The sequence below is a fragment of the Neocloeon triangulifer genome, unplaced genomic scaffold (assembly GCF_031216515.1).
Source record: "Neocloeon triangulifer isolate White Clay Creek 2 clone unplaced genomic scaffold, ASM3121651v1 ptg000016l, whole genome shotgun sequence".
In the NCBI taxonomy this organism is placed as follows: domain Eukaryota; kingdom Metazoa; phylum Arthropoda; class Insecta; order Ephemeroptera; family Baetidae; genus Neocloeon; species Neocloeon triangulifer.
The window spans coordinates 625794-650808 of NW_026775558.1; the positions used below are offsets into that span (position 1 = coordinate 625794).

At 37.8% G+C, this 25015-nt stretch overlaps 2 long non-coding RNA genes across 2 annotated transcripts; both read left to right on the forward strand.

Moving 5' to 3' along the window:
* The first annotated feature begins 8595 nt into the window (after nt 1-8595).
* On the forward strand, nt 8596-9644 carry LOC132202903 (uncharacterized). Its single transcript, XR_009442419.1, has 3 exons — nt 8596-8860; nt 9112-9347; nt 9506-9644. It is a non-coding gene; the product is annotated as an uncharacterized LOC132202903 (long non-coding RNA).
* Nucleotides 9645-15778: 6134 nt separating this feature from the next.
* Nucleotides 15779-17280, forward strand: LOC132202898 (uncharacterized). Its single transcript, XR_009442416.1, has 3 exons — nt 15779-15891; nt 16112-16323; nt 16858-17280. It is a non-coding gene; the product is annotated as an uncharacterized LOC132202898 (long non-coding RNA).
* The last annotated feature ends 7735 nt before the right edge of the window (nt 17281-25015 follow it).

A 25015-nucleotide genomic window follows, 5' to 3' on the forward strand; every position in this document is an offset into this window, starting at 1 on the left:
ACATATATCGTCAGGTACCAATAAATATACGTCTTGGAATTCATTGAAAAAAATGTGAAAACGTAGGGTCTTCATAAGTGTCACTGAGACCTTTTCAGAAAGTCAAAAAAAATATTTATAAGTACCAAGTACCTCATATTTTGAATTTTTAATTCTAAGTCCGATCATAAAAATCGACATATATCGTCAGGTACCAATAAATATACGACTTGGAATTAAAAAAAAAATGTGAAAACGTAGGGTCTTCATAAATGTCACTGAGACCTTTTCAGAAAGTCAAAAAAAATATTTATAAGTACCAAGTACCTCATATTTTGAATTTTTAATTCTAAGTCCGATCATAAAAATCAACATATATCGTCAGGTACCAAAAAATATACGACTTGGAATTCATTGAAAAAAATGTGAAAACGTAGGGTCTTCATGTGTGTCACTGAGACCTTTTCAGAAAGTCAAAAAAAAATTTATAAGTACCAAGTACCTCATATTTTGAATTTTTAATTCTAAGTCCGATCATAAAAATCGACATATATCGTCAGGTACCAATAAATATACGACTTGGAATTCATTGAAAAAAATGTGAAAACGTAGGGTCTTCATAAGTGTCACTGAGACCTTTTCAGAAAGTCAAAAAAAATATTTATAAGTACCAAGTACCTCATATTTTGAATTTTCAATTTTAAGTCCGATCATAAAAATCGACATATATCGTCAGGTACCAATAAATATACGACTTGGAATTAAAAAAAAAATGTGAAAACGTAGGGTCTTCATAAGTGTCACTTAGACCTTTTCAGAAAGTCAAAAAAAATATTTATAAGTACCAAGTGCCTCATATTTTGAATTTTTAATTCTAAGTCCGATCATAAAAATCGACATATATCGTCAGGTACCAATAAATATACGTCTTGGAATTCATTGAAAAAAATGTGAAAACGTAGGGTCTTCATAAGTGTCACTGAGACCTTTTCAGAAAGTCAAAAAAAATATTTATAAGTACCAAGTACCTCATATTTTGAATTTTTAATTCTAAGTCCGATCATAAAAATCGACATATATCGTCAGGTACCAATAAATATACGACTTGGAATTAAAAAAAAAATGTGAAAACGTAGGGTCTTCATAAATGTCACTGAGACCTTTTCAGAAAGTCAAAAAAAATATTTATAAGTACCAAGTACCTCATATTTTGAATTTTTAATTTTAAGTCCGATCATAAAAATCAACATATATCGTCAGGTACCAATAAATATACGACTTGGAATTCATTGAAAAAAATGTGAAAACGTAGGGTCTTCATGTGTGTCACTGAGACCTTTTCAGAAAGTCAAAAAAAATATTTATAAGTACCAAGTACCTAATATTTTGAATTTTTAATTCTAAGTCCGATCATAAAAATCGACATATATCGTCAGGTACCAATAAATATACGACTTGGAATTCATTGAAAAAATGTGAAAACGTAGGGTCTTCATAAGTGTCACTTAGACCTTTTCAGAAAGTCAAAAAAAATATTTATAAGTACCAAGTACCTCATATTTTGAATTTTTAATTCTAAGTCCGATCATAAAAATCGACATATATCGTCAGGTACCAATAAATATACGTCTTGGAATTCATTGAAAAAAATGTGAAAACGTAGGGTCTTCATAAGTGTCACTGAGACCTTTTCAGAAAGTCAAAAAAAATATTTATAAGTACCAAGTACCTCATATTTTGAATTTTTAATTCTAAGTCCGATCATAAAAATCAACATATATCGTCAGGTACCAAAAAATATACGACTTGGAATTCATTGAAAAAAATGTGAAAACGTAGGGTCTTCATGTGTGTCACTGAGACCTTTTCAGAAAGTAAAAAAAAAATTTATAAGTACCAAGTACCTCATATTTTGAATTTTTAATTCTAAGTCCGATCATAAAAATCGACATATATCGTCAGGTACCAATAAATATACGTCTTGGAATTCATTGAAAAAAATGTGAAAACGTAGGGTCTTCATAAGTGTCACTGAGACCTTTTCAGAAAGTCAAAAAAAATATTTATAAGTACCAAGTACCTCATATTTTGAATTTTTAATTCTAAGTCCGATCATAAAAATCGACATATATCGTCAGGTACCAATAAATATACGACTTGGAATTAAAAAAAAAATGTGAAAACGTAGGGTCTTCATAAGTGTCACTGAGACCTTTTCAGAAAGTCAAAAAAAATATTTATAAGTACCAAGTACCTCATATTTTGAATTTTTAATTTTAAGTCCGATCATAAAAATCAACATATATCGTCAGGTACCAATAAATATACGACTTGGAATTCATTGAAAAAAATGTGAAAACGTAGGGTCTTCATGTGTGTCACTGAGACCTTTTCAGAAAGTCAAAAAAAATATTTATAAGTACCAAGTACCTAATATTTTGAATTTTTAATTCTAAGTCCGATCATAAAAATCGACATATATCATCAGGTACCAATAATTATACGACTTGGAATTCATTGAAAAAATGTGAAAACGTAGGGTCTTCATAAGTGTCACTTAGACCTTTTCAGAAAGTCAAAAAAAATATTTATAAGTACCAAGTACCTCATATTTTGAATTTTTAATTCTAAGTCCGATCATAAAAATCGACATATATCGTCAGGTACCAATAAATATACGACTTGGAATTCATTGAAAAAATGTGAAAACGTAGGGTCTTCATAAGTGTCACTTAGACCTTTTCAGAAAGTCAAAAAAAATATTTATAAGTACCAAGTACCTCATATTTTGAATTTTTAATTCTAAGTCCGATCATAAAAATCGACATATATCGTCAGGTACCAATAAATATACGTCTTGGAATTCATTGAAAAAAATGTGAAAACGTAGGGTCTTCATAAGTGTCACTGAGACCTTTTCAGAAAGTCAAAAAAAATATTTATAAGTACCAAGTACCTCATATTTTGAATTTTTAATTCTAAGTCCGATCATAAAAATCAACATATATCGTCAGGTACCAAAAAATATACGACTTGGAATTCATTGAAAAAAATGTGAAAACGTAGGGTCTTCATGTGTGTCACTGAGACCTTTTCAGAAAGTCAAAAAAAAATTTATAAGTACCAAGTACCTCATATTTTGAATTTTTAATTCTAAGTCCGATCATAAAAATCGACATATATCGTCAGGTACCAATAAATATACGTCTTGGAATTCATTGAAAAAAATGTGAAAACGTAGGGTCTTCATAAGTGTCACTGAGACCTTTTCAGAAAGTCAAAAAAAATATTTATAAGTACCAAGTACCTCATATTTTGAATTTTTAATTCTAAGTCCGATCATAAAAATCGACATATATCGTCAGGTACCAATAAATATACGACTTGGAATTAAAAAAAAAATGTGAAAACGTAGGGTCTTCATAAATGTCACTGAGACCTTTTCAGAAAGTCAAAAAAAATATTTATAAGTACCAAGTACCTCATATTTTGAATTTTTAATTTTAAGTCCGATCATAAAAATCAACATATATCGTCAGGTACCAATAAATATACGACTTGGAATTCATTGAAAAAAATGTGAAAACGTAGGGTCTTCATGTGTGTCACTGAGACCTTTTCAGAAAGTCAAAAAAAATATTTATAAGTACCAAGTACCTAATATTTTGAATTTTTAATTCTAAGTCCGATCATAAAAATCGACATATATCATCAGGTACCAATAAATATACGACTTGGAATTCATTGAAAAAATGTGAAAACGTAGGGTCTTCATAAGTGTCACTTAGACCTTTTCAGAAAGTCAAAAAAAATATTTATAAGTACCAAGTACCTCATATTTTGAATTTTTAATTCTAAGTCCGATCATAAAAATCGACATATATCGTCAGGTACCAATAAATATACGTCTTGGAATTCATTGAAAAAAATGTGAAAACGTAGGGTCTTCATAAGTGTCACTGAGACCTTTTCAGAAAGTCAAAAAAAATATTTATAAGTACCAAGTACCTCATATTTTGAATTTTTAATTCTAAGTCCGATCATAAAAATCGACATATATCGTCAGGTACCAATAAATATACGTCTTGGAATTCATTGAAAAAAATGTGAAAACGTAGGGTCTTCATAAGTGTCACTGAGACCTTTTCAGAAAGTCAAAAAAAATATTTATAAGTACCAAGTACCTCATATTTTGAATTTTTAATTCTAAGTCCGATCATAAAAATCGACATATATCGTCAGGTACCAATAAATATACGACTTGGAATTCATTGAAAAAAATGTGAAAACGTAGGGTCTTCATAAGTGTCACTGAGACCTTTTCAGAAAGTCAAAAAAAATATTTATAAGTACCAAGTACCTCATATTTTGAATTTTTAATTCTAAGTCCGATCATAAAAATCGACATATATCGTCAGGTACCAATAAATATACGACTTGGAATTCATTGAAAAAAATGTGAAAACGTAGGGTCTTCATGTGTGTCACTGAGACCTTTTCAGAAAGTCAAAAAAAATATTTATAAGTACCAAGTACCTAATATTTTGAATTTTTAATTCTAAGTCCGATCATAAAAATCGACATATATCATCAGGTACCAATAATTATACGACTTGGAATTCATTGAAAAAATGTGAAAACGTAGGGTCTTCATAAGTGTCACTTAGACCTTTTCAGAAAGTCAAAAAAAATATTTATAAGTACCAAGTACCTCATATTTTGAATTTTTAATTCTAAGTCCGATCATAAAAATCGACATATATCGTCAGGTACCAATAAATATACGACTTGGAATTCATTGAAAAAATGTGAAAACGTAGGGTCTTCATAAGTGTCACTTAGACCTTTTCAGAAAGTCAAAAAAAATATTTATAAGTACCAAGTACCTCATATTTTGAATTTTTAATTCTAAGTCCGATCATAAAAATCGACATATATCGTCAGGTACCAATAAATATACGTCTTGGAATTCATTGAAAAAAATGTGAAAACGTAGGGTCTTCATAAGTGTCACTGAGACCTTTTCAGAAAGTCAAAAAAAATATTTATAAGTACCAAGTACCTCATATTTTGAATTTTTAATTCTAAGTCCGATCATAAAAATCAACATATATCGTCAGGTACCAAAAAATATACGACTTGGAATTCATTGAAAAAAATGTGAAAACGTAGGGTCTTCATGTGTGTCACTGAGACCTTTTCAGAAAGTCAAAAAAAAATTTATAAGTACCAAGTACCTCATATTTTGAATTTTTAATTCTAAGTCCGATCATAAAAATCGACATATATCGTCAGGTACCAATAAATATACGTCTTGGAATTCATTGAAAAAAATGTGAAAACGTAGGGTCTTCATAAGTGTCACTGAGACCTTTTCAGAAAGTCAAAAAAAATATTTATTAGTACCAAGTACCTCATATTTTGAATTTTTAATTCTAAGTCCGATCATAAAAATCGACATATATCGTCAGGTACCAATAAATATACGACTTGGAATTAAAAAAAAAATGTGAAAACGTAGGGTCTTCATAAATGTCACTGAGACCTTTTCAGAAAGTCAAAAAAAATATTTATAAGTACCAAGTACCTCATATTTTGAATTTTTAATTTTAAGTCCGATCATAAAAATCAACATATATCGTCAGGTACCAATAAATATACGACTTGGAATTCATTGAAAAAAATGTGAAAACGTAGGGTCTTCATGTGTGTCACTGAGACCTTTTCAGAAAGTCAAAAAAAATATTTATAAGTACCAAGTACCTAATATTTTGAATTTTTAATTCTAAGTCCGATCATAAAAATCGACATATATCATCAGGTACCAATAAATATACGACTTGGAATTCATTGAAAAAATGTGAAAACGTAGGGTCTTCATAAGTGTCACTTAGACCTTTTCAGAAAGTCAAAAAAAATATTTATAAGTACCAAGTACCTCATATTTTGAATTTTTAATTCTAAGTCCGATCATAAAAATCGACATATATCGTCAGGTACCAATAAATATACGACTTGGAATTCATTGAAAAAATGTGAAAACGTAGGGTCTTCATAAGTGTCACTTAGACCTTTTCAGAAAGTCAAAAAAAATATTTATAAGTACCAAGTACCTCATATTTTGAATTTTTAATTCTAAGTCCGATCATAAAAATCGACATATATCGTCAGGTACCAATAAATATACGTCTTGGAATTCATTGAAAAAAATGTGAAAACGTAGGGTCTTCATAAGTGTCACTGAGACCTTTTCAGAAAGTCAAAAAAAATATTTATAAGTACCAAGTACCTCATATTTTGAATTTTTAATTCTAAGTCCGATCATAAAAATCAACATATATCGTCAGGTACCAAAAAATATACGACTTGGAATTCATTGAAAAAAATGTGAAAACGTAGGGTCTTCATGTGTGTCACTGAGACCTTTTCAGAAAGTCAAAAAAAAATTTATAAGTACCAAGTACCTCATATTTTGAATTTTTAATTCTAAGTCCGATCATAAAAATCGACATATATCGTCAGGTACCAATAAATATACGTCTTGGAATTCATTGAAAAAAATGTGAAAACGTAGGGTCTTCATAAGTGTCACTGAGACCTTTTCAGAAAGTCAAAAAAAATATTTATTAGTACCAAGTACCTCATATTTTGAATTTTTAATTCTAAGTCCGATCATAAAAATCGACATATATCGTCAGGTACCAATAAATATACGACTTGGAATTAAAAAAAAAATGTGAAAACGTAGGGTCTTCATAAATGTCACTGAGACCTTTTCAGAAAGTCAAAAAAAATATTTATAAGTACCAAGTACCTCATATTTTGAATTTTTAATTTTAAGTCCGATCATAAAAATCAACATATATCGTCAGGTACCAATAAATATACGACTTGGAATTCATTGAAAAAAATGTGAAAACGTAGGGTCTTCATGTGTGTCACTGAGACCTTTTCAGAAAGTCAAAAAAAATATTTATAAGTACCAAGTACCTAATATTTTGAATTTTTAATTCTAAGTCCGATCATAAAAATCGACATATATCATCAGGTACCAATAAATATACGACTTGGAATTCATTGAAAAAATGTGAAAACGTAGGGTCTTCATAAGTGTCACTTAGACCTTTTCAGAAAGTCAAAAAAAATATTTATAAGTACCAAGTACCTCATATTTTGAATTTTTAATTCTAAGTCCGATCATAAAAATCGACATATATCGTCAGGTACCAATAAATATACGTCTTGGAATTCATTGAAAAAAATGTGAAAACGTAGGGTCTTCATAAGTGTCACTGAGACCTTTTCAGAAAGTCAAAAAAAATATTTATAAGTACCAAGTACCTCATATTTTGAATTTTTAATTCTAAGTCCGATCATAAAAATCGACATATATCGTCAGGTACCAATAAATATACGTCTTGGAATTCATTGAAAAAAATGTGAAAACGTAGGGTCTTCATAAGTGTCACTGAGACCTTTTCAGAAAGTCAAAAAAAATATTTATAAGTACCAAGTACCTCATATTTTGAATTTTTAATTCTAAGTCCGATCATAAAAATCGACATATATCGTCAGGTACCAATAAATATACGACTTGGAATTCATTGAAAAAAATGTGAAAACGTAGGGTCTTCATAAGTGTCACTGAGACCTTTTCAGAAAGTCAAAAAAAATATTTATAAGTACCAAGTACCTCATATTTTGAATTTTTAATTCTAAGTCCGATCATAAAAATCGACATATATCGTCAGGTACCAATAAATATACGACTTGGAATTCATTGAAAAAAATGTGAAAACGTAGGGTCTTCATGTGTGTCACTGAGACCTTTTCAGAAAGTCAGAAAAAATATTTATAAGTACCAAGTACCTCATATTTTGAATTTTTAATTCTAAGTCCGATCATAAAAATCGACATATATCGTCAGGTACCAATAAATATACGACTTGGAATTAAAAAAAAAATGTGAAAACGTAGGGTCTTCATAAGTGTCACTGAGACCTTTTCAGAAAGTCAAAAAAAATATTTATAAGTACCAAGTACCTCATATTTTGAATTTTTAATTCTAAGTCCGATCATAAAAATCGACATATATCGTCAGGTACCAATAAATATACGTCTTGGAATTCATTGAAAAAATGTGAAAACGTAGGGTCTTCATAAGTGTCACTTAGACCTTTTCAGAAAGTCAAAAAAAATATTTATAAGTACCAAGTGCCTCATATTTTGAATTTTTAATTCTAAGTCCGATCATAAAAATCGACATATATCGTCAGGTACCAATAAATATACGACTTGGAATTCATTGAAAAAAATGTGAAAACGTAGGGTCTTCATGTGTGTCACTGAGACCTTTTCAGAAAGTCAAAAAAAATATTTATAAGTACCAAGTACCTAATATTTTGAATTTTTAATTCTAAGTCCGATCATAAAAATCGACATATATCGTCAGGTACCAATAAATATACGACTTGGAATTCATTGAAAAAATGTGAAAACGTAGGGTCTTCATAAGTGTCACTTAGACCCCCATCTGATGAGCACGGTCAGAAATAAAGCGAGACATTCCCCCCAATCCCCCCAACCTCTGACGTCAGAGTAATGGCCGCTCAGGAACACTTTGCATAGGTGAAATGGAAACTTCTTTAATAATCTCGTTTTCTGCTTGAATATGACCGGGCGGATCGCAAAAAATGTCCGATTCAAGTCGATTAGTAGGTTATGAACAACTTAGCAACGAAATATTGGCAAATAAGTGCGGCGAAACGGTCACAAATGCTCAGGAACCTGTCGGGAAGTGTGGTTCTCATTACGAAAACAAGGTGGTTTGTGAAAGAACGCCGGTCTGCGGGCGGATTTCCATAAACAAAGGACAAGGCACGTGAGTTTTTCTAAAAGGGTTATGTCCTTTGTCTAAATTGAATCTATTTGCACGAATCGCGGTCGACAGAACAGCTAAAATACGATTTGAAACATTCCGGACTTGGCTCTACAACTCGTCCTTTGCCGATACTTATGTTCTCGTTCTGTTCTGATTCCCATATTTCTTTGTCAGTCGACTCTGCTGCCCACCAAAATATAAAAGCAGAAAATGATTAAATTTCAAAGTTTAATTTATATTTTCAATTTCAGGTTTGGCTGCAGCTTAGCAAAGAGCAGCCTTGATCACCATGAATGGTGGGCGCCTCTCAAGGAAGCAAACGTGCTTTCTGTCGTCGACAAGCCCCTGCAACTTTCCTCGGCCTAATCTCACACCATCTCTCCATGCTTGTGCCAGACACTTGAGGTCACATTGAAATAGAGAGGCCCACTGGTGCTCAAAAGGAATGAAAATTTTTTAGACGAGCAGCAACGCCAGCAACGAAAAGGTGTGAGTTTTATTTAACAAGAAGTGAACCACCAATTCTCTCTCTCTCTCCGTCTCTTTTTCTGGCCAAAAAACTGAAAGTAGAAAACAGAGGGAGGAGAGAGAGAGAGAGAGAAAGGAAGTTCATCTTTACAATAATATTGATTTTAATTCTTTCAGTTTGTGGCGTACTTCAGCAAGCCAAGCGCAAAGGTCGATGGACTCGAAGCCAAGTTGGCGACGATTTTTGTAGCCTCGGCCTGATCTCACACCATCTCTCCATGCTTGTGCCTGACACTTGAGGTCACATTGAAATAGAGAGGCCCACTGGTGCTCAAAAGGAATGAAAATTTTTTAGACGAGCAGCAACGCCAGCAACGAAAAGGTGTGAGTTTTATTTGACAAGAAGTGAACCACCAATTCGCTCTCTCTCTCTCTCCGTCTCTTTTTCTGGCCAAAAAACTGAAAGTAGAAAACAGAGGGAGGAGAGAGAGAGAAAGGAAGTTCATCTTTACAATAATATTGATTTTAATTCTTTACGTTTATGGCGTACTTCAGCAAGCCAAGCGCAAAGGTCGATGGACTCGAAGCCAAGTTGGCGACGATTTTTGTAGCCTCGGCCTGATCTCACACCATCTCTCCATGCTTGTGCCTGACACTTGAGGTCACATTGAAATAGAGAGGCCCACTGGTGCTCAAAAATAATGAAAATTTTTTAGACGAGCAGCAACGCCAGCAACGAAAAGGTGTGAGTTTTATTTAACAAGAAGTGAACCACCAATTCTCTCTCTCTCCGTCTCTTTTTCTGGCCAAAAAACTGAAAGTAGAAAACAGAGGGAGGAGAGAGAGAGAGAGAGAAAGGAAGTTCATCTTTACAATAATATTGATTTTAATTCTTTCAGTTTGTGGCGTACTTCAGCAAGCCAAGCGCAAACGTCGATGGACTCGAAGCCAAGTTGGCGACGATTTTTGTAGCCTCGGCCTGATCTCACACCATCTCTCCATGCTTGTGCCAGACACTTGAGGTCACATTGAAATAGAGAGGCCCACTGGTGCTCAAAAGGAATGAAAATTTTTTAGAGGAGCAGCAACGCCAGCAACGATGAGGTGTGAGTATTATTTGACAAGAAGTGAACCACCAATTCTCTCTCTCTCTCTCTCCGTCTCTTTTTCTGGCCAAAAAACTGAAAGTAGAAAACAGAGGGAGGAGAGAGAGAGTAAGGAAGTTCATCTTTACAATAATATTGATTTTAATTCTTTCAGTTTGTGGCGTACTTCAGCAAGCCAAGCGCAAACGTTGATGGACTCGAAGCCAAGTTGGCGACAATTTTTGTAGCCTCGGCCTGATCTCACACCATCTCTCCATGCTTGTGCCAGACACTTGAGGTCACATTGAAATAGAGAGGCCCACTGGTGCTCAAAAGGAATGAAAATTTTTTAGACGAGCAGCAACGCCAGCAACGAAAAGGTGTGAGTTTTATTTAACAAGAAGTGAACCACCAATTCTCTCTCTCTCCGTCTCTTTTTCTGGCCAAAAAACTGAAAGTAGAAAACAGAGGGAGGAGAGAGAGAGAGAGAGAGAAAGGAAGTTCATCTTTACAATAATATTGATTTTAATTCTTTCAGTTTGTGGCGTACTTCAGCAAGCCAAGCGCAAACGTCGATGGACTCGAAGCCAAGTTGGCGACAATTTTTGTAGCCTCGGCCTGATCTCACACCATCTCTCCATGCTTGTGCCTGACACTTGAGGTCACATTGAAATAGAGAGGCCCACTGGTGCTCAAAAGGAATGAAAATTTTTTAGACGAGCAGCAACGCCAGCAACGAAAAGGTGTGAGTTTTATTTAACAAGAAGTGAACCACCAATTCTCTCTCTCTCCGTCTCTTTTTCTGGCCAAAAAACTGAAAGTAGAAAACAGAGGGAGGAGAGAGAGAGAGAGAGAGAGAGAAAGGAAGTTCATCTTTACAATAATATTGATTTTAATTCTTTCAGTTTGTGGCGTACTTCAGCAAGCCAAGCGCAAACGTCGATGGACTCGAAGCCAAGTTGGCGACGATTTTTGTAGCCTCGGCCTGATCTCACACCATCTCTCCATGCTTGTGCCAGACACTTGAGGTCACATTGAAATAGAGAGGCCCATTGGTGCTCAAAAGGAATGAAAATTTTTTAGACGAGCAGCAACGCCAGCAACGAAAAGGTGTGAGTTTTATTTGACAAGAAGTGAACCACAAATTCTCTCTCTCTCTCTCTCCGTCTCTTTTTCTGGCCAAAAAACTGAAAGTAGAAAACAGAGGGAGGAGAGAGAGAGAAAGGAAGTTCATCTTTACAATAATATTGATTTTAATTCTTTCAGTTTGTGGCGTACTTCAGCAAGCCAAGCGCAAAGGTCGATGGACTCGAAGCCAAGTTGGCGACGATTTTTGTAGCCTCGGCCTGATCTCACACCATCTCTCCATGCTTGTGCCTGACACTTGAGGTCACATTGAAATAGAGAGGCCCACTGGTGCTCAAAAGGAATGAAAATTTTTTAGACGAGCAGCAACGCCAGCAACGAAAAGGTGTGAGTTTTATTTAACAAGAAGTGAACCACCAATTCTCTCTCTCTCCGTCTCTTTTTCTGGCCAAAAAACTGAAAGTAGAAAACAGAGGGAGGAGAGAGAGAGAGAGAGAAAGGAAGTTCATCTTTACAATAATATTGATTTTAATTCTTTCAGTTTGTGGCGTACTTCAGCAAGCCAAGCGCAAACGTGGATGGACTCGAAGCCAAGTTGGCGACGATTTTTTAGCCTCGGCCTGATCTCACACCATCTCTCCATGCTTGTGCCAGACACTTGAGGTCACATTGAAATAGAGAGGCCCACTGGAGCTCAAAAGGAATGAAAATTTTTTAGACGAGCAGCAACGCCAGCAACGAAAAGGTGTGAGTTTTATTTGACAAGAAGTGAACCACCAATTCTCTCTCTCTCTCTCTCCGTCTCTTTTTCTGGCCAAAAAACTGAAAGTAGAAAACAGAGGGAGGAGAGAGAGAGAAAGGAAGTTCATCTTTACAATAATATTGATTTTAATTCTTTCAGTTTGTGGCGTACTTCAGCAAGCCAAGCGCAAAGGTCGATGGACTCGAAGCCAAGTTGGCGACGATTTTTGTAGCCTCGGCCTGATCTCACACCATCTCTCCATGCTTGTGCCTGACACTTGAGGTCACATTGAAATAGAGAGGCCCACTGGTGCTCAAAAGGAATGAAAATTTTTTAGACGAGCAGCAACGCCAGCAACGAAAAGGTGTGAGTTTTATTTAACAAGAAGTGAACCACCAATTCTCTCTCTCTCCGTCTCTTTTTCTGGCCAAAAAACTGAAAGTAGAAAACAGAGGGAGGAGAGAGAGAGACAAAGGAAGTTCATCTTTACAATAATATTGATTTTAATTCTTTCAGTTTGTGGCGTACTTCAGCAAGCCAAGCGCAAACGTCGATGGACTCGAAGCCAAGTTGGCGACAATTTTTGTAGCCTCGGCCTGATCTCACACCATCTCTCCATGCTTGTGCCTGACACTTGAGGTCACATTGAAATAGAGAGGCCCACTGGTGCTCAAAAGGAATGAAAATTTTTTAGACGAGCAGCAACGCCAGCAACGAAAAGGTGTGAGTTTTATTTAACAAGAAGTGAACCACCAATTCTCTCTCTCTCCGTCTCTTTTTCTGGCCAAAAAACTGAAAGTAGAAAACAGAGGGAGGAGAGAGAGAGAGAGAGAGAAAGGAAGTTCATCTTTACAATAATATTGATTTTAATTCTTTCAGTTTGTGGCGTACTTCAGCAAGCCAAGCGCAAACGTCGATGGACTCGAAGCCAAGTTGGCGACGATTTTTGTAGCCTCGGCCTGATCTCACACCATCTCTCCATGCTTGTGCCAGACACTTGAGGTCACATTGAAATAGAGAGGCCCATTGGTGCTCAAAAGGAATGAAAATTTTTTAGACGAGCAGCAACGCCAGCAACGAAAAGGTGTGAGTTTTATTTGACAAGAAGTGAACCACAAATTCTCTCTCTCTCTCTCTCCGTCTCTTTTTCTGGCCAAAAAACTGAAAGTAGAAAACAGAGGGAGGAGAGAGAGAGAAAGGAAGTTCATCTTTACAATAATATTGATTTTAATTCTTTCAGTTTGTGGCGTACTTCAGCAAGCCAAGCGCAAAGGTCGATGGACTCGAAGCCAAGTTGGCGACGATTTTTGTAGCCTCGGCCTGATCTCACACCATCTCTCCATGCTTGTGCCTGACACTTGAGGTCACATTGAAATAGAGAGGCCCACTGGTGCTCAAAAGGAATGAAAATTTTTTTAGACGAGCCGCAACGCCAGCAACGAAAAGGTGTGAGTTTTATTTAACAAGAAGTGAACCACCAATTCTCTCTCTCTCCGTCTCTTTTTCTGGCCAAAAAACTGAAAGTAGAAAACAGAGGGAGGAGAGAGAGAGAAAGGAAGTTCATCTTTACAATAATATTGATTTTAATTCTTTCAGTTTGTGGCGTACTTCAGCAAGCCAAGCGCAAACGTCGATGGACTCGAAGCCAAGTTGGCGACGATTTTTGTAGCCTCGGCCTGATCTCACACCATCTCTCCATGCTTGTGCCTGACACTTGAGGTCACATTGAAATAGAGAGGCCCACTGGTGCTCAAAAGGAATGAAAATTTTTTAGACGAGCAGCAACGCCAGCAACGAAAAGGTGTGAGTTTTATTTGACAAGAAGTGAACCACCAATTCTCTCTCTCTCTCTCTCTCTCTCTCTCTCTCCGTCTCTTTTTTTCTGGCCAAAAAACTGAAAGTAGAAAACAGAGGGAGGAGAGAGAGAGAGAAAGGAAGTTCATCTTTACAATAATATTGATTTTAATTCTTTCAGTTTGTGGCGTACTTCAGCAAGCCAAGCGCAAAGGTCGATGGACTCGAAGCCAAGTTGGCGACGATTTTTGTAGCCTCGGCCTGATCTCACACCATCTCTCCATGCTTGTGCCTGACACTTGAGGTCACATTGAAATAGAGAGGCCCACTGGTGCTCAAAAGGAATGAAAATTTTTTAGACGAGCAGCAACGCCAGCAACGAAAAGGTGTGAGTTTTATTTAACAAGAAGTGAACCACCAATTCTCTCTCTCTCCGTCTCTTTTTCTGGCCAAAAAACTGAAAGTAGAAAACAGAGGGAGGAGAGATTCAAGATTCAATTCAATTCAAGAGAGAAAGGAAGTTCATCTTTACAATAATATTGATTTTAATTCTTTCAGTTTGTGGCGTACTTCAGCAAGCTAAGCGCAAAGGTCGATGGACTTGAAGCCAAGTTGGCGACGATTTTTGTAGCCTCGGCCTGATCTCACACCATCTCTCCATGCTTGTGCCTGACACTTGAGGTCACATTGAAATAGAGAGGCCCACTGGTGCTCAAAAGGAATGAAAATTTTTTAGACGAGCAGCAACGCCAGCAACGAAAAGGTGTGAGTTTTATTTAACAAGAAGTGAACCACCAATTCTCTCTCTCTCCGTCTCTTTTTCTGGCCAAAAAACTGAAAGTAGAAAACAGAGGGAGGAGAGAGAGAGAAAGGAAGTTCATCTTTACAATAATATTGATTTTAATTCTTTCAGTTTGTGGCGTACTTCAGCAAGCCAAGCGCAAACGTCGATGGACTCGAAGCCAAGTTGGCGACGATTTTTGTAGCCTCGGCCTGATCTCACACCATCTCTCCATGCTTGTGCCAGACACTTGAGGTCACATTGAAATAGAGAGGCCCATTGGTGCTCAAAAGGAATGAAAATTTTTTAGACGAGCAGCAACGCCAGCAACGAAAAGGTGTGAGTTTTATTTGACAAGAAGTGAACCACCAATTCTCTCTCTCTCTCTCTCTCTCCGTCTCTTTTTCTGGCCAAAAAACTGAAAGTAGAAAACAGAGGGAGGAGAGAGAGAGAAAGGAAGTTCATCTTTACAATAATATTGATTTTAATTCTTTCAGTTTGTGGCGTACTTCAGCAAGCCAAGCGCAAACGTCGATGGACTCGAAGCCAAGTTGGCGACGATTTTTGTAGCCTCGGCCTGATCTCACACCATCTCTCCATGCTTGTGCCAGACACTTGAGGTCACATTGAAATAGAGAGGCCCACTGGTGCTCAAAAGGAATGAAAATTTTTTAGACGAGCAGCAACGCCAGCAACGAAAAGGTGTGAGTTTTATTTGACAAGAAGTGAACCACCAATTCTCTCTCTCTCTCTCTCTCTCTCTCTCTCCGTCTCTTTTTCTGGCCAAAAAACTGAAAGTAGAAAACAGAGGGAGGAGAGAGAGAGAAAGGAAGTTCATCTTTACAATAATATTGATTTTAATTCTTTCAGTTTGTGGCGTACTTCAGCAAGCCAAGCGCAAACGTCGATGGACTCGAAGCCAAGTGGGCGACGATTTTTGTAGCCTCGGCCTGATCTCACACCATCTCTCCATTCTTGTGCCTGACACTTGAGGTCACATTGAAATAGAGAGGCCCACTGGTGCTCAAAAGGAATGAAAATTTTTTAGACGAGCAGCAACGCCAGCAACGAAAAGGTGTGAGTTTTATTTAACAAGAAGTGAACCACCAATTCTCTCTCTCTCTCTCTCTCTCTCTCTCTCTCTCTCTCTCTCTCTCTCTCTCTCTCTCTCTCTCTCTCTCTCTCTCTCTCCGTCTCTTTTTCTGGCCAAAAAACTGAAAGTAGAAAACAGAGGGAGGAGAGAGAGAGACAAAGGAAGTTCATCTTTACAATAATATTGATTTTAATTCTTTCAGTTTGTGGCGTACTTAAGCAAGCCAAGCGCAAACGTCGATGGACTCGAAGCCAAGTTGGCGACGATTTTTGTAGCCTCGGCCTAATCTCACACCATCTCCATACCGCCTGATATATGAGGTGTCTGAATTAAAAAAAAATTTGAGATAGTTTCAAGAGTCTCAAGCCATCCTGGAAATCGGAATTGCTGAGAATTGAACATCAGCAATATAAGGTAATTTTAACAAATTAAACAAATATTATTCTACAGCCTACTGCTGCCAGATTTTCTTTGTCCTAGCAGCTCTAGTATTTTTGTTCCACTTAGCTTTTTTCATCACACTAACAACATCACTTTTATTTTTGTTTTTTGCTTGGTTGAGGCATCTTAACCGAACACAGAGTCGTAGGAAACCAAAAGTTTTTATTGCTTTGACTGGGGCTTCAATGTTCTTCCTAACAGCTTTCTCAACAAATCTTGCCATGATTCCTTTTTCCTTATCCACTGCTTTCCCGTTCATCTTTTGAAAAATTTTGTCCATTTTGATCGCCGCCTTTTCGAATTTGTCTGAGGGTGAAAAGCGCCCCTTTTTAGAATAAGGATGGACCCAAGCTGGAATATTTCCAGGTATGCTGTCAGATCTGAGTTCTGGGAACTCTTCTCTCAGGCGAAATGACACAACTCCAGCCAAGCCAATGACGCCATCTCGATATGCACCTTTTTCTATGTCTCCAATGTCTTCAGGTGCCTCACCAATCTCTTTTTCAGATTCGCTTTCACTTGATGAATCCGATGATGAATCTTCAGAAGCAGTGTCCTCCTCCTCCTGCTCGGAGTCGTCTTCATCTGCAGGCAGTTCACCATCTTCAGTCAAGTCTTCTACGTCTGAGATTTCCATATTTTCGGTGAATGGTGCCTCCTCCAAATCAAGTGCCTCCTCCGCATCCTCCGGGTCAATTTCTTCATCCAGTAAATTTGAGAGGGCCTGAAAATATGTAATAGTTTTAATAGTGTGAAGTTTAAAATATCCTGCGAATCTGTATTTTTTGTTGTTTTAAATCTAAAAATAATTAGAGTTTTAGGCCTATTTCTTAGTTTAGTCTTTTTTTTCAACGTACTTGGCCTGTGAGAGAAGTGACTTGATTGTCCAGAGCTTTGACATTGCTTTTATCCCCAACACAGAGACTTGGAGACTTGATGATGCTATTGTTGGAGATTCTATAAATGAAGTCCACTGGATTTGGACAGATGTTAGTTCCTCCTGCAGCTCTAATCACTGAAAACAGGATTTCGAGACCATCCTGACAGATCCGATAGGTATGAATGGCAATTTCTTCTCCGGGAAAGCGCCTCTTCAAGTCTTCAAAGAGACCTTTCAATGCTGCCACGTTCTGGATCATTCCTTTATGGAAAAAGAGCATTCCTGTGGGATTTCCTGGAGCTTCTTTGCTGCGCGGCCTCATTGATTCTAGAAACTGAATTCACAGTAATTTAAGAAACTAAAGATTCATTAATCTGGAAAATAAATTTTTACCTCTAAGATCTCGTCCAAAGCAGCCTTTTGCTCATCATAACAGACCCCAAAAGGAAGTTTAGTGACTGGAATGGATTCTTCTTTGCCCCTAAACTCTTCTTTCAGCCTGAGATCCTCGTGCACATTGAAAATGTCAAACCAGTCATTAAAAACCTTGCAGAATTTACTTGTGGCCTGAAATAATTTATAATTATTTTCAGAAAAACTACAATTTACACATAAACCAGGTACAAATTACCTCACAGTGAGGAGATTTCAGCTTGCCCGCCGCTTTTGCCTCCAACAAGCATTTGGCCACAGAGGCTGAAAGTGTTTGCGCAGCTAAATCAACTTTTTGGCGATCCATCTCTCGTGCCTCTAGATGTTTCCAAGTTAATTTATGTTGGGAGAATTCAGCTGAATCTTGGAGGCTGAGGAGTTCCTTGAGTGGAGCTTTGCAAGCTACCATTTGCTTGCTTTTGGGATCATCCGGATTTAAGATGAAGCCTCGGTCGAACAAGTGGTTTCTGCCATTCTTCACATCATGGGGACCATCTGTGAGCGCAAAAATACTCTCTCCCGTAATAATATGCTCAAAACGCGGATTCTCCATTGTCACTTTCAGCTCTGTGAAAAGTCCTCTGTTGGTAGGGCCCAGATCCGTGTCAAGAGTTATAACTTCCAATTCGCCGTGAGCGTAAAGCGCTGCCACTACCTCATCGATCAAATTTTTGGTCAGTTTTGTATCAAAATTATAGTAAACTTCATTCTTGAAGTTTCCAAAAAGAGCTCGAGCTTGCATTACTTGAGCTTGATAGTGACGTCCAAGAACTCGATCTTCTTTGGCGTAGTAAGTAAAATTTGAATTAATCTTGACCTCGTCTGCTGTTAAGCAAACTAGTTTCTTGAACTTTGGAAGGCCTTCGCACTCTACCTGCATGAGCCGAAGATTGTTCAACATCAGTCCTGGGCCTGAATGAAGTTTAGAGGCAAATGACTTAACTGATGAGATGCTCGGAAGTGGGTAGTTGTACAGGATTCTCATTTTCCTATAGGCTCTTGAGCTTAATGTCACCAGAATAAGTGCATTGATGTAATCTGCTTCATTCCACCTGCTATTCTTTTTCAACAAGATGCGGTCCAACTGAGGTTTTGTGAAATGATAGCTGAGCGCATTTCTGATGATCTCGTCTCTTGCTTTTTCACTTACAGCCCCTCCGTGTTTTTCCATCTGCTCATAAAGTGTTTGTCTATCTGATTTTAGTTTTGCCAGTTGCCTTTCATAGACATGGACCTTCTTCTCCAATTTGCTGTTGTGTTTCTGCAGCTTTTCTTTGTCTCTCATGAGCTCCAAGTTTCTTTGTGTAATAAACGCCACCTTTTGATCCCATGTTTGATAGGATAGATCTGTAATGAAATGAAGCTTAAAGAAATTTGATAATTTTGTTAAAATAAGCACTTACGGATCAAAAGGATTTGCATTAACTGGCAATGGTGCAAGTCTACAGTTAGGGTCTTTGCTGCAACTTGTATCTAACTTTTCTTTAATGCTATAAAAAATGTATTTCTATATATACTCATTTAATAAAATTTTTTTTTTTTTTTTCTTCTTATGCCGAAGGTTTGAGTTTTAAGTCATTCTTCTTCCTAGCTATCCAGTAGACATGGGCTTCTTTTTCTATCCTGCTCCAATGGTCAGGTAATGCGTCGACATCTAACTTAAGTTCGGGGCACCTAAATAGGTGCTCTTTGTCTTTGATGACGGCCTTTGTGTTCTTGAAGTCAGAGCCCCTAGGTGGAGGAGGGACTTTGTTGGCTCCAAGTTTGGCGAGGTAGTCAGCCTTCTCGTTTCCTAAAATTTTGCAGTGGCTAGGAATCCACTGTAGAGTGACTAGAAAATTTTTGTTAGAAAGAGTTTCAATGGCTTTTTTGTAACGAAGAGAGATGTTGCTAGTATTTGAGATGTTTGATAGGAAATGTATGGCGGATTGGCTGTCGCTGAGGATGACGATGTTCTTCTTCATGCCTTTCAGTTCTACGGACGCCACTTTTTCAACAGCCAAGACGATGGCCATTGCCTCAGCTTCAAAGTGGGTGGCGTTTGGGTCCAGCGGGTGATGCTCTTCGAAGAGGAGGCTGTAGATGCCGCAGCCAACAGACTTCTTTGTATTATTTCTCGACCCGTCTGTAAAGATGTGAGTCCAGATGGACCAAGGAAAGTGATTTTGAATGTGTGTGAGGGCGAGTCTCTTTTTTTTTGTCCACGTCATCCTCCTTGTTGGAAAGTCCGTCGATATGTAGGCGGGGAGGTTGGACAGCAGAAAGGTTAACTTCCAGAAGCCTTGTAGCCCAGCCCGTGTCGAAATCAATCCGACTGATGTAGTTGAGCTCCGGGCAATAGACTTCCTTTAAGGTCATGACTTGCTGAATGAAAGAGGTATGCGCCTTAGTGGTTGTTGCAGGACATGTGTTCCAGTACCCTTGATGTAATCGAATCATCTTTTCGTGTAGGATGATGGCGCGCAAATCCCGTCTCTGTTGAAGAGGTTCGACCTTGCACCAGGCCTCCATGGCATCAATGGGCGTCGTTTTTATGGCGCCGGAACAAAGGCGGAGTGCCTGATTTTGAATTTTGCTGACAAGGGAAAAGTCCTTGTCAGAGGCCGTAATGAAGATTTCTGTGCCATATTCCAGCACAGGACGGATGTAGGTTTTGTAGGTAATTTAATAAAATGAACAGTGTCTTTTACCCATTCAAAATTTTGAGGGATTGAACTAACTCTCGATAATTTGAATTTTCAGGTGTTGCAAATGGAGCCATCGTATTTTGAGGAGTGGCTGATTGATCCTCTTCGACGTTGCCGGAATCAAAGTCTGACACTGCGGAGCTTGTGTGCGGCAACCTTTAAGTAAGGAAAATAAAATTATATGATTACACATTTATTGTATATATGCATGTTATTCTTCACATTTCAGGCTCTGCAGACTGAACATCGGACTCTATTGCAAAGGAAGGCATGGTCACTTGCACCTCAGTGCAGACCATTTTTGGATCGCGACTATCGCAAGCTGCCCCTGTCCTGAAATATTATAAAAAAAAATTATCCTAATAATAACCTGAATAACAATATTACCTTTCATCTTCAAGTTTCCTTTTGAACATTTTTTCGGACCTTTTCAATTGAGTTTGCGTAGGAGGAGTGACTTTTGGCAAATTCCGAGTTGGAACTGCATCTGGTTTGAGCATTCGGGTCCCTGGTGGTACATGATACTTGTACTTTGCCAAAGTGGACACATCATACTGTGTTCTATCGAAATGACGGGAGCAGAACACTGTGTGCTTGCTGTATGATGAAATTTCACGACCACCAAGAACAAACCACCGTCTTTTAATGTCCTCATCTTTTGGCAAATTAAAAAATCTCAGCAGGGTTCCATCGAGGGGTACGTCAGTGTCTCTGAATAAGGCTTCCAAGAATTCTGCGCTTTCATCCTTGTAGGTTTTTACCAAAGTCTCCACTTTTTCTTCAGCATCAGCATCGTTTCGAATCGAAGCAGAAGAACAAATTTCAAGCTTTTGCATGTCCCTTTTTCTTTGGGTAGAACTCTCTTTGCACAAATAAGCCCCACATTGTGGCATTTTCTTTTAATTTGTTATATATCTACCATAAACTAAAAAACGTGACTGGGAACTGCAATTCTAAAACGGCACCGGCACATAAAGGAAATCTGCTGCGCTCGAGCGCCATGACGCGCCAGCACGGCGCCGGAATATGCATTGATTTATAAAAATCGCAATCCAACCAATTTTTTCAGAATTGAACAGCTCATGCAGTGATGAACTCTTTTGTCAGGCTGGCTTTCAAGTAGAGGCGAGTCAGGATAATGAAACTTGTAACTGTTCAATTTATTTCTGTTTTTTTTTTTTTTTTTTTTTATAAGAAGACTTATTAGATTTTGAAGCTTTTATAGGTGAGGGAAAAATATTATTTCTTTCTGCATATATAAAAATACATATAAATCATGTAAATTTTATTACCATCAAACGCATCAAACAAAAATCATCGTTGTATATACTTGAATGTATAAAATTCTTGGTGCAAAACCGAAACCTATTTCAGAAATATAGTGATACTGTAGATACAAGGAGAGTGACTAGACATAATCAGACTAATCTTTGCTGTAATGATTTGGTTGTGAAAGAAGTAAAGCTTAAGAAATCTGTAGAAAACCCAGAAATCATGATCCCCAGAATATTTAATGCATTACCGATATCTTTAAAAGTCCTCGAAAATGACGAGGTTCTTGTAAAAATGGTGAAAGCTTTTGTGTTAGAGCACAAATTCTATGACTTGAACGAATTTTATCGTTTAAATAATGCCATGTACACTGACTTATTTTAAAAAGCTGTTATTTACTATGTATGTTATGTGGTATATAATGCTTAACAAAATAAAGAAATCTTGAATCTTGAATCATAGTATAATACACATCGAATAGGAAAAATAGCATCAGAAAAATGCTTGCAGAAGTCGATAAAGTGACCTCAAATGTCAATTGTCTTGCTGAAGTCGCCCAACTTGGCTTCGAGTCCATCGACCTTTGCGCTTGGCTTGCTGAAGTACGCCACAAACTGAAAGAATTAAAATCAATATTATTGTAAAGATGAACTTCCTTTCTCTCTCTCTCTCTCTCTCTCCTCCCTCTGTTTTCTACTTTCAGTTTTTTGGCCAGAAAAAGAGACGGAGAGAGAGAGAGAGAGAGAGAATTGGTGGTTCACTTCTTGTCAAATAAAACTCACACCTTTTCGTTGCTGGCGTTGCTGCTCGTCTAAAAAATTTTCATTCCTTTTGAGCACCAGTGGGCCTCTCTATTTCAATGTGACCTCAAGTGTCAGGCACAAGCATGGAGAGATGGTGTGAGATCAGGCCGAGGCTACAAAAATCGTCGCCAACTTGGCTTCGAGTCCATCGACCTTTGCGCTTGGCTTGCTGAAGTACGCCACAAACTGAAAGAATTAAAATCAATATTATTGTAAAGATGAACTTCCTTTCTCTCTCTCTCTCTCTCCTCCCTCTGTTTTCTACTTTCAGTTTTTTGGCCAGAAAAAGAGACGGAGAGAGAGAGAATTGGTGGTTCACTTCTTGTTAAATAAAACTCACACCTTTTCGTTGCTGGCGTTGCTGCTCGTCTAAAAAATTTTCATTCCTTTTGAGCACCAGTGGGCCTCTCTATTTCAATGTGACCTCAAGTGTCAGGCACAAGCATGGAGAGATGGTGTGAGATCAGGCCGAGGCTACAAAAATCGTCGCCAACTTGGCTTCGAGTCCATCGACCTTTGCGCTTGGCTTGCTGAAGTACGCCACAAACTGAAAGAATTAAAATCAATATTATTGTAAAGATGAACTTCCTTTCTCTCTCTCTCTCCTCCCTCTGTTTTCTACTTTCAGTTTTTTGGCCAGAAAAAGAGACGGAGAGAGAGAGGGAGAATTGGTGGTTCACTTCTTGTCAAATAAAACTCACACCTTTTCGTTGCTGGCGTTGCTGCTCGTCTAAAATATTTTCATTCCTTTTGAGCACCAGTGGGCCTCTCTATTTCAATGCGACCTCAAGTGTCAGGCACAAGCATGGAGAGATGGTGTGAGATCAGGCCGAGGCTACAAAAATCGTCGCCAACTTGGCTTCGAGTCCATCGACCTTTGCGCTTGGCTTGCTGAAGTACGCCACAAACTGAAAGAATTAAAATCAATATTATTGTAAAGATGAACTTCCTTTCTCTCTCTCTCTCTCTCTCTCCTCCCTCTGTTTTCTACTTTCAGTTTTTTGGCCAGAAAAAGAGACGGAGAGAGAGAGAATTGGTGGTTCACTTCTTGTTAAATAAAACTCACACCTTTTCGTTGCTGGCGTTGCTGCTCGTCTAAAAAATTTTCATTCCTTTTGAGCACCAGTGGGCCTCTCTATTTCAATGTGACCTCAAGTGTCAGGCACAAGCATGGAGAGATGGTGTGAGATCAGGCCGAGGCTACAAACATCGTCGCCAACTTGGCTTCGAGTCCATCGACGTTTGCGCTTGGCTTGCTGAAGTACGCCACAAACTGAAAGAATTAAAATCAGTATTATTGTAAAGATGAACTTCCTTTGCCTCTCTCTCTCCTCCCTCTGTTTTCTACTTCGTTTTTTTTTTTGCCAGAAAAAGAGACGGAGAGAGAGAGACAGTGAGTATGGGCAATTCATTCTTTTGAAATTTAGGTAAAATTCACCCTATTTGTTTGATGCTTTTTTAAAATTTGATTTTGTACTGCTCTATCATTTTAATTTATGGCGCCAGGTAAGTTTCAGGAAGAGTCTATAAATAGCCAATTATGATCACATAACGAAACATCAGCGAAAAGCTTTTCCGAGCTCACGTAGAGGTAGTAGGGCTTGTAGGTTGACATTCTGCAACAAAAATATCTTTTTTTTTTAAGATAAATAGTATTATTTATTAATTATGCTGTTGTTAATTATTATAGGCAATTGTTAGTTGGCTACAAACTATTTTTAATGCGAAAAGCAGATGACGTGTAAGGCGAGGACGGCGAGGTTCGATGAAAGACAAGTGTTTTTCAATGTCTCAAATAATATATTGGCTGCTTAATGACCGGTTATTTGTTTAAATATGATAAAATAAGACGAAGGAAGTCACCCTTTGAAAGATACACTCAATTTGTTTAAATAAATTCCACTCGCAGACCAGCTTTCTAGCAGAAAAACGCGATTCCGCCGTGTTTCTTGCAGGCGCAGAGCACTTCCTGACCGGTTCCAGAGCGATTTGAGCCGTTTCGCAGCACTACCTTCTCTCACATTTGGTTCTAGGCCGTCAATAACAAGCACAGAGGGTCATTTCGTGTGTTTACGGCGATCGGCTCGGCCAAAATTCAGCAGAAAACGAGAAAAACAACCAATTTCCTATGCTCACACATGTTTCGAGTTCCTGAGCGGCCATTTTTATTTCATGTAGCGGGGAGGGGAGAATCCAGAATTATGCTCCGCCTGTTTCGCTCTGTATTGTATGGCGATATTCGATACATCCGCCCAAATGACGCGAGTGGCCAATTTCCAGCCAACTAGCTAACTTCCGATGACTGGCTAGGATCTCTGGCTAACTTCATGATGCTTCTTCGCGGGTCAAACAAAAAAGCATCGCAGGCCGCAGAGAGAGACGCCGACGCCCCACTTTTCACTCGAGCGACCAAGCGAAAAGTTCGTTGGTCGGGGTGTCGCGGTTTGGGCTCGAAATGGGCCTATGCCGAGGGCCGTGGGCCCCACATTCAAGTACGCACGACGTCGGCGGAAAAAGAACAACAAGGGCAGGTGGAGGTTCGGACGCTAGCTCGTTTGTGAAATTAATTCAGTCGGATTTTTTTAATAATT